The 13,002-nt window shown below is 39.6% G+C and overlaps 1 protein-coding gene across 5 annotated transcripts in view; it reads left to right on the top strand.

Annotated features, from left to right (window-relative positions):
- The window catches only part of UST (uronyl 2-sulfotransferase), a 264,274-nt gene that overhangs the window by 132,303 nt on the left and 118,969 nt on the right, over positions 1 to 13,002 (top strand). The gene's annotated exons all lie outside the window — the stretch shown is intronic.

The raw sequence follows: 13,002 nt of genomic DNA, 5'->3' as shown, positions 1-13,002 counted from the left end.
CTGACTGCTTGATTCTATTACTTTGGGCATTAAACAAATTATTAAGTCTCAATTTTTCTTACGCGTATGTCACATTCCTCATGCGGACACAGATGCTCTGCATTTACCCCCAAGCTTTCACTACAGTTTTATGGAATTAGTCATGCAAACTATGTTGAATGACATGCCTTCATTTTTTTAGTTTCTTACTTACTAAACAAGATTTTTAAAATTTATTTCTACGAACTTGAGCTCCGTGTGTATGAGAAAGAGAGATTGATTTATACCCTAATGACTTGTCCCCCGAAGAAAGGCCAGAAGCATCTGCAAGGAGAAGAAGTTGATACGAGCAGGACCTCGCATGTCTGAGGGAGCAGATGTTCGAGGTGCCGTCGGGGATCTGAGTTGAGCTGTCTACATATCTTGGGAAAAAACAGGCCCCCCTTTTTTTAAACGAGAAAAAATTTTAAAAGAAAAGTGACAAACTCAAATGAAGGATTTGCAGCTCATAATGATGTGTTGACTTTTTACAAGAAAAAGAAAAAAGAAATCATTGCAGTTTATAGATTTTCTCCAAAGGTTTCCAACATGTCAGTTGTTTGCAAACATATTGACCAGTGGAGGGAGTAGGGAAAGATGCCCAAGTCCCAATTCTAAATACGTTACATCAAAGCTTATCAAGTATAACTCGTCTGAAGCTTCAAAGGAGTTGTTTATAAATTCCTGAAAAATAAAATTGCATTTCCAGCCTTGGATGTGAGCGATTCTCTGGATGAGCTCACTTCCCCCAATGGATTGGAGAACAGAGTACGGCCTTGAGAACAACGTACATGATAGGGCAAAAGTTGTGTACAGAACACATTACCTTCCAGGTGCAAGGTATGCAGCCTGGAGTCTAAGTGCACTTACAGTAAAGTTGGGGGAAGGGCATGTGGGCTGAAGGACTCTTTAGATGTATGACGGAGCAAATTAGTGTGCTGTGTGGGTTGTTGTTTTTTTAAAAAATAAGCCTAACACATCTTAAGGCAGGAGATTTACCATAACAGAGCAGATTAAAATCACTGTAGTGGGTTCCTTGGCTGCTGGTGCAGACGGATGTTTATAACAATCGTGCCTCCTTAGCCAGCTCCCTTTGACTTCCAACCATATGTATTATATCAACTACCCAGAAAAGAAAGCATCCTATTAAATGAAGAAAACATTAAAATGGGAAAGGTCTGTATCAGTGAGAAATGTGTTTGGCAGAAACAACAGAAAACCTAATTGCAGTGGCCCAGGCAGGTGAAGAGGCTTATCCCATGCAGCAAGCAGTCCAAGCCTGATGTAATGGCACGGCAGTGCCATGGGAGAGCTATATATTTTCTTCTGTTGCCATCCTTGTTAGCTTGTAGATGTTAGCTTGTAGGATGATCATCATGCCTGTTTCCTCATGGTCACAATATGGCTGCTGCACTTCTCGCCATCTGTGTTCCACAAAGAAGGAAGGAGTTGAACATCAAGACAGAAGATTGAAAATGGATGCCAGATAAGTCAGTCCATTATTAAAAGATTTCTCAAAAGGCTAATTCAGCCATATCCACTTCTATCTCATTCATTCGTTGAATGAATGGCCAGAATTTGGTCACTGGGTCACCTCCAGCTTCAAATGAATCTAAGCAGGTGAATACTTTTAGTTGGGTATATTGTTATCTAGAATGAAACCATGGTTCACTAGGATGGAAGAAAGAATATGTACTTGGTAGGCAACACGCAGACTCTTCCCACAGATGATCATCATTTCAAAGTGTTTTATGTAATTGGTAATAGGTTTTGAAAAACTGGTTTTCCATATTAAAGGTGAGACTGTAGGGTCTAAAAGAAAAGTGACCATCAATACAAAAACAGAATATATTTACCTTCCAGAAAAGTATTCACTGAAGATATTAATGGTGCAATGCAATAATAATTGATCAATCAATCGTTATTGCATTCCTCTTATGTACTGGGCTAGGTCCTGTAGGAGAGAGAGAGAGAGAAAGTGAGGTCTCAGCCTTCCCAAGTTTAGTGAGTGGACTAGGTTGGCATTATAGGTTATAAGATCAATCAATTATTGAAATCTTCATGTGCTTAACTAAAGGATGAGTGAATGTAGACTCTATGTGGATTTCAGTTCAGAGATGTGGACTATCAGGATGGCCTAGAAGAGTTAGAGAGGGATTCCTAGAAGAAGTTGACTTTTAAAACAGGCTTATTCACCACTTTCTTAGACTACTAGTGAGGTCTCCAAGGTGGAAGTGATAAAAGCCCAAGTGTGACTGCTTAAACAAACATGAAATTGTGTGTGTCAGTGTGCGTGTGTGTGTGTGTGTGTGTGTGTGTGTATGTACATGCACACATGTGAAGCTATCTTGCTGGGCAGGGATAATATATTTACCCACATCACTAAAGTATCTCAATCAGGTATGGCTGGATCCAGGGACCATCAGCCCTGGACTATTCTTATCTCCCAGTTCTTGGGCAGCCAAACTGTTAGGTAAGTCCTCTTTTTTGGTGGTTTAATGCCCACCCGCAGATGCAGGCCTAACCCCAGTCAGAAAATTTTACTTTTAATAGACTCACAAAATCCTGAGATGATCACTATATTCAGTGAATGAATGCGCTGGTTGACCATGACCAGTTCAAACACTCCCCTGACACAGGATTTGAGGGCAGCCCTCCACATTCCTACAGACAGAGCAGGAGAGGGGTGATGCTCAAGGAAATGAGATACTGCTGCCGAGAGGAAAAGGAACTGACAATTAATTGTGTCAGGCTTGCAGCTAGTTTCCCATAAGATTGTGGATATGGTCATAAGCAAAGAAAGATAAATCACAAGCTGGTTTTTAAACAGGCAACAAAATAATGAGAATGGATTTTATTTATTGGTGGATTTACTTACTGCTTGGCTCATTCTTCACACAATTTGAGGCCATCTATAGAAAATGTAAAATGAAATTATAAAATATCAAGGCCATGCAGAATATAAATTATAATAGAAACTGCAATATATAGAGACCATAGTTCCAAAATATTGCTGTACTTGAATAACCCTCAACTGTAGTTGAATTTCCTGGTAGTCAGCAGGAAAATGGGTCTGTAAGTGGTTACACAATTCTCATTTTCCACAGAGCAGAAATATGCTAGTTTTTCAGATAGTGTAATGGATGAGAAAGCATGCATTTTGGTTTGAATGCCAGTTCTGCAGTTGACCTTGGACAAATCATTTCATTCCTCTAATTCTCATTTTTTCATCTTTTATATGGGAGTACTTGTACTCATGGTATTGGATTGCTTTACAAATTAAGTGAGATAATTGCATTTAAGGTTCCAAGAAATAAGAACCCTGAAAAGACAAAAAAAAGAAAGGAGACAGTGTGGGTCAATGACATCCTTATTACAAACACAGAACTGAATTGGATGATGCTGTGTCTTACAGTGTCCCTTGATGACCACCAAGAACACGATGACAAACTCACTCAGTCAAACCAGATCTTGATGATCCCAAGAAATGATGCCCCAATAGACAGCTTGTCATCACAACTTTGTCTAAGACTTAAAAAAATCCAGAGTGTACAGAGAAATTATGGATTTGGTGTCCTTCAAACTATCTTTCTTACATATCAATTCTTCAGCCAGCCTTTGGATAAATTGAGCAGCTCTCTGGTTAGAGCTACAGTCCCGGCGGGTGCCTGGAGTGGAGGTATCGATGGATGATGAGCCCCTGTTCTTCAGGGATATAGGTTGGACCTCAGGCCTGAGACTGGCCCAGGAGGATGGTCATCCTGTTGGCAAGGACTGTATTTTACCCCACTGTCCCGGGGCCACTTTAGTCCCAGAATTAGCAATGGACTCTTACAACCTGTGGCTCTTCCCCTCATTTCAAACTTCAGTTTCCTTTATTTTACCTCATTGATCTATCTCAACATAAACTCTCCTAACAAGGATCTTCTTACTGCTTATGCAGGTCCAACTCTTGACAATTATGGGGAATCACAGAAGTTTTACATGTGATGGGGGTTCTCTAGCTATAAAGACTATTGTTGCCCTATAAATTGTCTTTCTCTTTTTCTCGTTCTATTAGTAAAATCTTGAGAGATGTTGAATATTCATGTCAGTTTAAAAAGATTTGGGTGAATAATTTTAGAATTTCTTTTATTTAGCAATGTTTAATAGCCCGAATAACTCCCTATAGAAAACAGGGTGCTTCATCTATCTTGGAAATTTCTGAAAAATCTGTTTACCCAGCACCAAGTAACAAATGAAAACAAATTAAAACCAACCTATAAATACTGTGGAAACAGACTCTCCATGACCAGATCCATGCTGATCTGGGTGAATTGTGTCTATATTATATGCCACACTTTTTCAAAATTCATTTATGAAAAAGTTGTACTTGTGAAAAGCCTCCAGCATGTAGGCAGTATGACATTTCTTCATCTGAGAGCAATTTAAACATCTTGTTACCATCTATAGCTAAAAATACTGTATGAATTCCAGATTCTTGTGTGGAGTTAATCTTACAGCTGAAGTTCACCTTGTTGCTAATTCTTCAACTCATTTCAATGCATCGAGGGGAGGGGTGGGTGATGTCATTTTATATCCCCTTCTCCAGCTATCAGCAAATTTTCCAGGGAGGGAAGAGCTATAGGGGTATATTGGAATACAGCCACCAAGTGGACCCTTGTCATCATTTAGAAATATTTTCTGTGTCTGCCACTGTTCTTCCTTTTTCTGCAGCTGAAATTGGGATTTATGAAAGAGTGTTTGAAGAATTAAGAACAATAAGGCCTTTGAATACTTTGGTATAGCAGACCCTATTGGTTGCTTACCCTACATCCATTTCCCCAGTCTCCTCCTGTTTAGCAGAAATCTGATTTTGGTCAAATTCTACCCTGTGGGGAAGGTAACTCCATCCCCAGCTCCGGGGTGAATCCTGAGTAATTTAAGCTTATAATAGTTGTCCCCTTTCCTTTGCTAATGGTTAGTTGAGATGTAAGCAGGTAGTTTAGATCTGGCCAAGGAAACATGAGGGAAAATTGTTCTCAGATCATAAAGGAAGGTAAAGTGTTCAGTTCTTAAAGGAAGCACCCAAGAAAGATATGCTTTTCTTTTCCTGAACTTTGTTATTCTGCAGGCGATGGCTGGAATTGCAGCAGCCATCATGCAACTTGAGAAAAAGCTAGTCTGAGGACAATGCTAACTTACTAAGCTAGCAGAGCAAGATAGAACAAAAATATGGAATGAGTCCTAAATCTCCATACCTAAGGACTTCTGTTTTGAATGAGAATATATCTTTCTGATTGTTTGGATGGGGTTGGCTTTTTTGATACCCACAGACAAAAGCATCCTTTTTGATATATGGAGATATGACATAAAGTCATGTTGAAGCTACTTGTTTTTAGATGCTGCAGCTCCTCCATTTCCTGTCCTGTCTTTCTAAGTCCAGTGGGCAAGAGGGACAACACTAGCCCAGAGAGTTAATGATTTTTGCATGATGTGTTTTCCTTGCATATTATACATGCAACACACACATATCCATGAATATAAAACATGCCAAGAAGCCAGCTCTATAGAGCCAAATAAAGAATGAAAGTTCCTTATTGATTCAAACCCACAAGAATTAGGTAGGTCTACTTTGGTAAAGGGAGAATGACTAAATTGAGGCTATACAATTTCAAGAGATATTAAGCCATGTTCTCTGTGTGAAAATTCTGAGTCTCCCATACCATTACTCCTTCTTCCTGTTCTTGAACCACTGTGTTCATATTTCTACTGGAGCACTGGCCAGAGTATCAGAGCACAGGGCGCCAGTCTTTGATTCCCCTGTTAACTTGTGAGTTCATACAGGGGACATGTCATATCCTTTGTCGTATTCACTCATTTGACAACTATTTATCGAGTCTCTACTATGTGCCATATCTACTATGAACTGGTGCTGAAGATACAGTAGTAAAGGAAGCAGATGTGCTCCTATAATCATGGAATTTAGAGTCTAGTGTCAGAGACAATCATATCATCACAATAATCAATTAGCTTATTGCTGATAATCAACTGACTGGCACTCAGTAATTATCTGTTGAATTCAGTCACGGAATTTTCAATATTTCACGTAGCCTCCTACCCTCCCAGAGGTCCACCGAGGTTCATATTGTGGGAGAAAGGCTCCCAGAAGCAATGGGCAAGCTCTTTTCAAGCCTCTGCTTGCAGCATGTTTACTGGTCTCACTAGCCAGTCGCACAGCAGGCCCATGGTCCATGTGGGAGGAGGTTATACTCTGCATGAATATGGGAGGTGGGATTGGTCAGGGCTCTTGACTGTACTGGTCTACCACACTATTTTAAAGTGTGGGTTATGTTATAAAACCTGAAACTTTGCCAAGGAATTTAAACAATGGTCATTTGAATCCAAGAATAAGTATCTTTCTACAAACTCACACTCAAATTAAACTTCTATTCAGACATTTTAAATGAAAAGTGATTGTGTGGTTCACAGTGAACAGTGGATCTAAGCCTTTAGTCTCAAAATCTTTACACAGTGCTTTGATGAGAGAGAGGAATATAGGCAACCAAGCGTGGCTGTTCCCCCAGCCTTTGTACTATTTTCCATGGGGGTAATGTTCTCTTGTGAAGTTTTCAATGAGAATAATTGACTCTTCTCCTATCCCCAACATCCAGAGGAGACCATTCTAGATTGAATGGTTGGCCCATGCCAGCAACACCTGCTCTAAATGATGAAACTCACAATCAATAATCAACACTTCTCCTTTATTACATTGTAACAAATGAATTTTCAGATTGGGCTCAGAGTATAAATTCCTAGCTAAAAAAAGAATCAGACAAATATGAAGAAATAAAGCTTAACTAAGCAGACTCTTAAATCTTGAAAGTCTATATAAAATGTCTATGCATGTTTTATTTGGGGGTGTGTGTGATTAAGAGAAAATATGTTACAGATCTGAATGAAAAGTTAAACTAAGTATGGGGATCTGGTGGAAAGATTATTGACCTAAAGGTATCAGCATAATTCCATATTCTGGTCCAAAACTTAATGTAAAAAGTCAATTGAGTTGTTTAACACTAAAAATGGAACAGCTCCAGTTCTAGCACTAATTTGAGGATCATGCGTTCTCTGTTCTAACTGGGAAATCTGCGACTCTCATTTTCAGAGTCGTGTTTAATAAGGACTGCGGATCACGGAATACATAGCATGTAAGAAAGTCCCAGAAATGTCTGGAATTGGTCCAGATTTACTACAACATTACTTATAGTGCCTTTGAGTTGAACAAAACATACAAGGCATAAACAGGATGAGGGTTAAATAGGTGTTCCAAACCCACACTGGGTTTCCCCATTTCATGTTGTTTATAAAAGCCATAAAGAAGGTTTAAAGGCTCTTATAAGAGCGGGCAGAGGTCCTATGCACAATGCAGTAGGGTTATCATACATGTATAGAAGTAAGGCCAAGTCCTGTGCAAACACTTGGAAATATTTTTTCAGTGTGATCTAGTCTCTGAAACTTTTGCATCCTCCTCATTCTGCTCGTGTTTTATACCTATGGCATATGCACCTCATTTCTCTATTCTGTCAAACATATGAGTGTCCCATGATCTCAGATTTCTATGGATTAACCCTAGGTTTAAACTTCAGAAACTGTAATGTACTAGAAATAAGACACCCAGATTATGGCCTTCTTATCTGTGAGTTGTGTACTGACCAGAGAATGAAGCAAAAAGTTGCAGAATTAAAAGCGAATCTGTCTTATCTCAATATGCATATTTTCTTCACATTTGTCAATATGAAGTTTGAAATATTCATCTTCCTGTCCCTGGACTTGATGGCATTTTATGAAGGTCATCTGAAATTTGAGTTTTTAATCCAGCGGGAAGTCACATTTTTCTGAAGAATACCTTAAAGCTCAACTATGATAGTTTAATCAGCGCATCCAAAAATTATTTCTGGCTCCTTGTGAAAATTGCTTTTTTGTATGAGGTTTCTGTTTCAGCATGCCGGGTATTACATTCCTGGGAACAGCGTAATGATGGTGTACATGGTGGAGATAAGGACACTAGCTAGACCAGAATGAAATGAATATTTAGAAGTGCAGAATACCATTCAGATAACCCCCTGAACATATGCAAGTATTGTGTAACCCTGTCTGAACATCATGCAGTGTGAACAGGAAGGAGCCTTGAAATTAACCGATCCAGTACCCCCAATTTACACTTGAAACTTTGGCCCAGAGAAGTTGTTCAGGGTTACTTAGTCAATGTCACCCAACAAGTTTGGCTAAGGGGATAGCAAGAATGTCATGACTTTCAGTCCAGGGAACTTTCTCCCCTTCCCCATGCTTTTTCTTAGGTGATATAACAAATAAGAGTATTTCAAAATATGAGTGTACAAAAATTGATGGACTTTCTTTATAGTTCTAGGAGACAACCAAAAGATAAGTAATTCATAGGACAGCAAAACTAAATGATAAATATGACAGCATTGATTCAAAAAACAATATTTAATAGTATTTTCATCCCAATAGTCTATCTACTTAATAGGCAGATAGATATTTATTAATTATCCACTATGCACATGCCAGATAGACCCAGGCGATTATAGGAATAAAACAGATGGGTTTGTAAAGGATTTAGAACTATGTTTGTCTTTTGGAGATAGGATTTGATATGGACCTGTTGCAAATAGAAGCAGGAGAAAAGAAGAAGGCGTATGGCTCAGGTTTGGCAAGACTTCTGGGAGAATGGGTTATTAATAATTAGGGTTGTCGTTTGCAGAATGACAATGAGGGAAACTAGAGTTCTTTAATGGCTCCTCTATATTTCCTCCTCTCGAATGGCGGAAATGAGCCCAGGGGTCTACAGAGTCGATGGTGATGAGAAAACAGATGAATCTGTCCGAAGACCTAGAATGGCTCACTGGGCAAAAGCCAGTAAGAATCACTGCCAAGTTCTGGAAGGTACCCCTGGAAGGTGGAGCCCTGTGCAGCCTCTGATATTTGGAGATGGTCTTATCAAAACAAAACAAAACAAAATAGAGAGCTTGAAGTGATTAAAACTGGAAAATAAGACAAGCAAAAAGGTAGATTTATTATACAACACGCCCAAACAAAGATGGGACATGTACAGAAATGCACCAAGGTTCCAAAATAGAACCGTGAATGCCATGGAGCTGGAATCTGTGTCATCCGCACAAATTACTGGAACTTGTTTTTTTCCCACTTTTCTTATGAATGTATTTGACAAGGAAAATGTCAATACCCAGTTTTAATATTTTAGGGATTTCCAGGTTACATCTTGATAACAGCATCAACTAAAATTAATCATTTAGTAGCCTTAGCAGAGAGCTTCATTTATTGGGTTACAGTCCAGCCCGCTCCTTTTACTGCTGAGGAAAGTGTGATGCGTCACAGTGTCCTAGGAAACTGGAACATAAGGATTCCCTGAATGGATTTAACTGCTCAGAGTCCTATGGACAGCAAGTGGCAGAACTCTTCCTGAGTTCAAGCCTCACAAAGCCTAGGTAGTGATTCTTCCTCCACTATTCACCTTCATGTACAGGTGCTGATCATGAAGCACAAGTTTATTTATCAAAGAAAAACATTTTATCCTTAGCATATTATTACTACTGAAGGATTAATGCTTTGACAGTGTTAGGTATAGATTTCAGCTAATCTAAACAGTTAATCAGCACCCCTGTTCTCTAGTCATTCTACTCGAGGAGGCATTGACTGTAGTGTGAGTGTATTTGTCTGGTTAATCGTGGCCTTTTAACTGTGGGTGAGAGCCATTGGCACGCCAAGGAGGCCCAAGAAAGACATGACATGCCTTTCACCGAGTCCCCTCCAGTACCATGCAGGCAACCCTCTCCTGACCTCACTTCCTCAAAAGGCTGCGGTTAACATGGAAGGCCAGCCTCCTGACCCACATCCTAGACTCTCTGTTTCAGTTAGTCTTAGAGTGGGGCCCAGAAGTCTTGAGTTTTTAAAGTTCATAGGCAATTCAAATATATAGCCATTTGGGAACCTCAGCTTGTAACATACTGTATTAAGTGTCATTTTGCAAAGACTTAAAAGTGAGATTAATGGTAATTCTTCCAATAAGACCAGTTCCCAGAGAGCCCTTTAAATCATAGAAAGTTTTGGTCCAGACCAACTTTGCTTTTTACCTAGAAAGTCTTCTTTCTCCCATTCCCGTTTCAAAGCTGGGATAAGCTATTGAAGTTGTGGATGTCATCTGGTGGTGGTTACTGCTGTGCTAGGGGTTTTGGAAAGACTTCTGTTTAATTGGCATGCTCCCCACAAGCCTGCCAGGCCCTGGGGATATGTGGCATGTGCAGAACTTACAAGGCAGGCGACATAAAAGTATGTAATTCATAGAGTGAACTATTTTGGAGCTCCCTACACTCCTACAAATTGGTCATAAAATAAAAACCACAGACATAACATTCTTATAACCATAGTTGTCAAGAATGAAGATTCATTTGGGGAGGGGGTGAGTGATGAGGGCCTTTGGTGTGTACTTCTTTATAGGATATCCCCAAAAAAGAGTAAGTATTTGAAATTTGTGTGCAAATGATAATAGGAATGTTTGATTTGGGGTATAGTTTTCTGCAAGTATCTATTGAAGAAAATGGGGATTTTTGAGGTTGATCTTAAGAAGTCTATAGAAGTCTTTTCATAGTCATTATCATTGGAGGGTATTGTTTTGATACACATGTCAAGTGCATTTAGGATTTCATGCACATTTTGCTATGACTCTTTTCAACTTTTTCCTTTCCCAGTGGAAGTGGTTCTTAGTATCCGAGGTAGCTGGGACTGGACTTCCTAGATAGATTAGGGGAAGAAGTGAAGGGAAGACTACATCCTCCTGCTCTTCTTCCCCCATTAGCTGCTTTGAAACACTGGGCTTTCATTAGCTACTAAAGTACATCCTCAGGAAGGAGAAAGAGAGGCTGGCTAATCCACTCCTGTGGGTTCTGACTGAGCGTTCCAGGGTCCTGGGTAGTAGATGAGCTATGGCCAGTGATACTGGTCGTGGTAGGTGACTATTGAAACATAACATTTAATGAGATTGGATACATTCAAGATGTAACAAAAGAAAATAGTATCTCCATCACAGAAGTCAAACTTTTCCACCCTTTGAGGTTATAGTATGCTAGAGGCCCAATGCACGAAAATTCGTGCAAGAGTAGAGTAGGCCTTCCTTCCCCCAGCTGCTTGAACCAGTTTCCCTTTGGCACCTGGGACCCAGGTTTCCCACCTCTGACTGCCTGCAGGCAACTGGGACCAGGGCCGGCTTCCCTCTGGCCCCAGCTTCGCCAGGAAGGACATCTGGAAGACGTCTGGTCTAATTAGCATATTACCCTTTAATTATTATAGATTATATAGAGCGTCATCTTAGGGTTCAGGAGAACTGGGAACTGGGCTTTAGTTGTTACATTCCACTTTTGAGCTTTGTAACCTTGAAATTGCCAGCTGTAGTTTACACATCTAAAAATAGTCCTAACATAAACCTCACAGAGTACTTGAGAGGGTGAAGAGACAATATAAAGAAAAGCTCTAGCCAAGACAAACACAGATTGGGCTGGGGGTGGGTGATACAGGGTGGTGGTGTGGGGGTGGTGGTGGTGGGTGGATGATGGATTATTCTAAATTGCTTCTAGATCTCAAACTGTTGTTCTATGAATCTATCATCTGTGGGAAGAGTGGGACATACAGGGGAGTCATGTAGGTGCTATTAATGGTGCTTAAATTATTGGGTAACTTGAACTCCTAGAGAGAGGCACGGCTAGAGTGAAGGCAGTTATGCTGTTTGATTCAGTATTGTTAACAAGGATTCAAAGGGTTTACATGGCACGGAGCCTGGGACAGGGTCAGGCTCACCCCTTCATAAAGATCAGTCCCTTTTCTCACCATCATTCCAGAAAGTACACTTCCAATAAAAGATGTCAATGATTTTTAAAGCAGACCTTCAGGAGCAAATCTATAGTTCTACCAAAGGCAGGGATGAATCAACTTGTACTGTTGTTAATTTTAATACTTTATCCAACATCAACACAGTGAGTTGGCCTGCCTAAATTTGTCAATTTCTAGGACATTCCACAGGATTCTTTTTTAAAAAATGACTTAAAAGCCTCACCCTAAATTTTAGAGAGGTTTTTGTTGGTGATAGTGTACACCGTGTTTTCAAAAGTCACAAGACTGATTCCTGGAGCTCTGTGTTCCTGCTCTGTAGCTGTATGTTAGTGTTTAAAGAAATAGTAAAAACGGAGCAACAGTGGGGATGTTAGGTTCTCTCTTCTTTTTACATATTATTGTAGATAGAGCTGCAGGAATAATGCAATGATTTTTCTTTTCTTTTTTATTATTATTTTTAAAATATATTTTTATCGATTTTTTACAGAGAGGAAGGGAGAGGGATAGAGAGTTAGAAACATCGATGAGAAAGAAGCATCGATCAGCTGCCTCCTGCACACCCCCTACTGGGGATGTGCCCGCAACCAAGGTACATGCCCTTAACTGGAATCGAACCCAGGACCCTTCAGTCCGCAGGCCGACGCTCTATCCACTGAGCCAAACTGGTTAGGGCGATTTTTCTTTTTATATGTTCTTTTAAAATAACAAATATGTACAACTATTATTTGGGAGCTTCCCATAAGACTAATGAAATAATTGAAATGAACATATTTTAGAATCTAACTAACCAATAATCTAAAGTTAAATAACATCTTTAGCTCTTAGCAAAAGGGTATAGATAGATAGTAAGCCTGCTACTGTATGGATTACCCAAGAAATTAAAGAGGTATTAACTATTTTCACCTATGGTTTCTAAGTAAGTGTCTCCATTCTTCATTTAAATCTTCTACGATATACCTATGCTCTTAGAATAAAGTACTTAGTATGTAGTAACTCAAAACTTCTAGGTCATCAATTCATTTATAACAAATTCTCCCTTGCTGTTCTGTGCTGTGGTAGAAGACAAGGAAAAATACATTCACC

The sequence above is a fragment of the Myotis yumanensis genome, unplaced genomic scaffold (assembly GCF_028538775.1).
Source record: "Myotis yumanensis isolate MYYU_CA2020_CCGP unplaced genomic scaffold, mMyoYum1.0.hap1 SCAF_6, whole genome shotgun sequence".
NCBI lineage: Eukaryota > Metazoa > Chordata > Mammalia > Chiroptera > Vespertilionidae > Myotis > Myotis yumanensis.
This window is presented reverse-complemented; position numbering and strand designations above follow the sequence as displayed.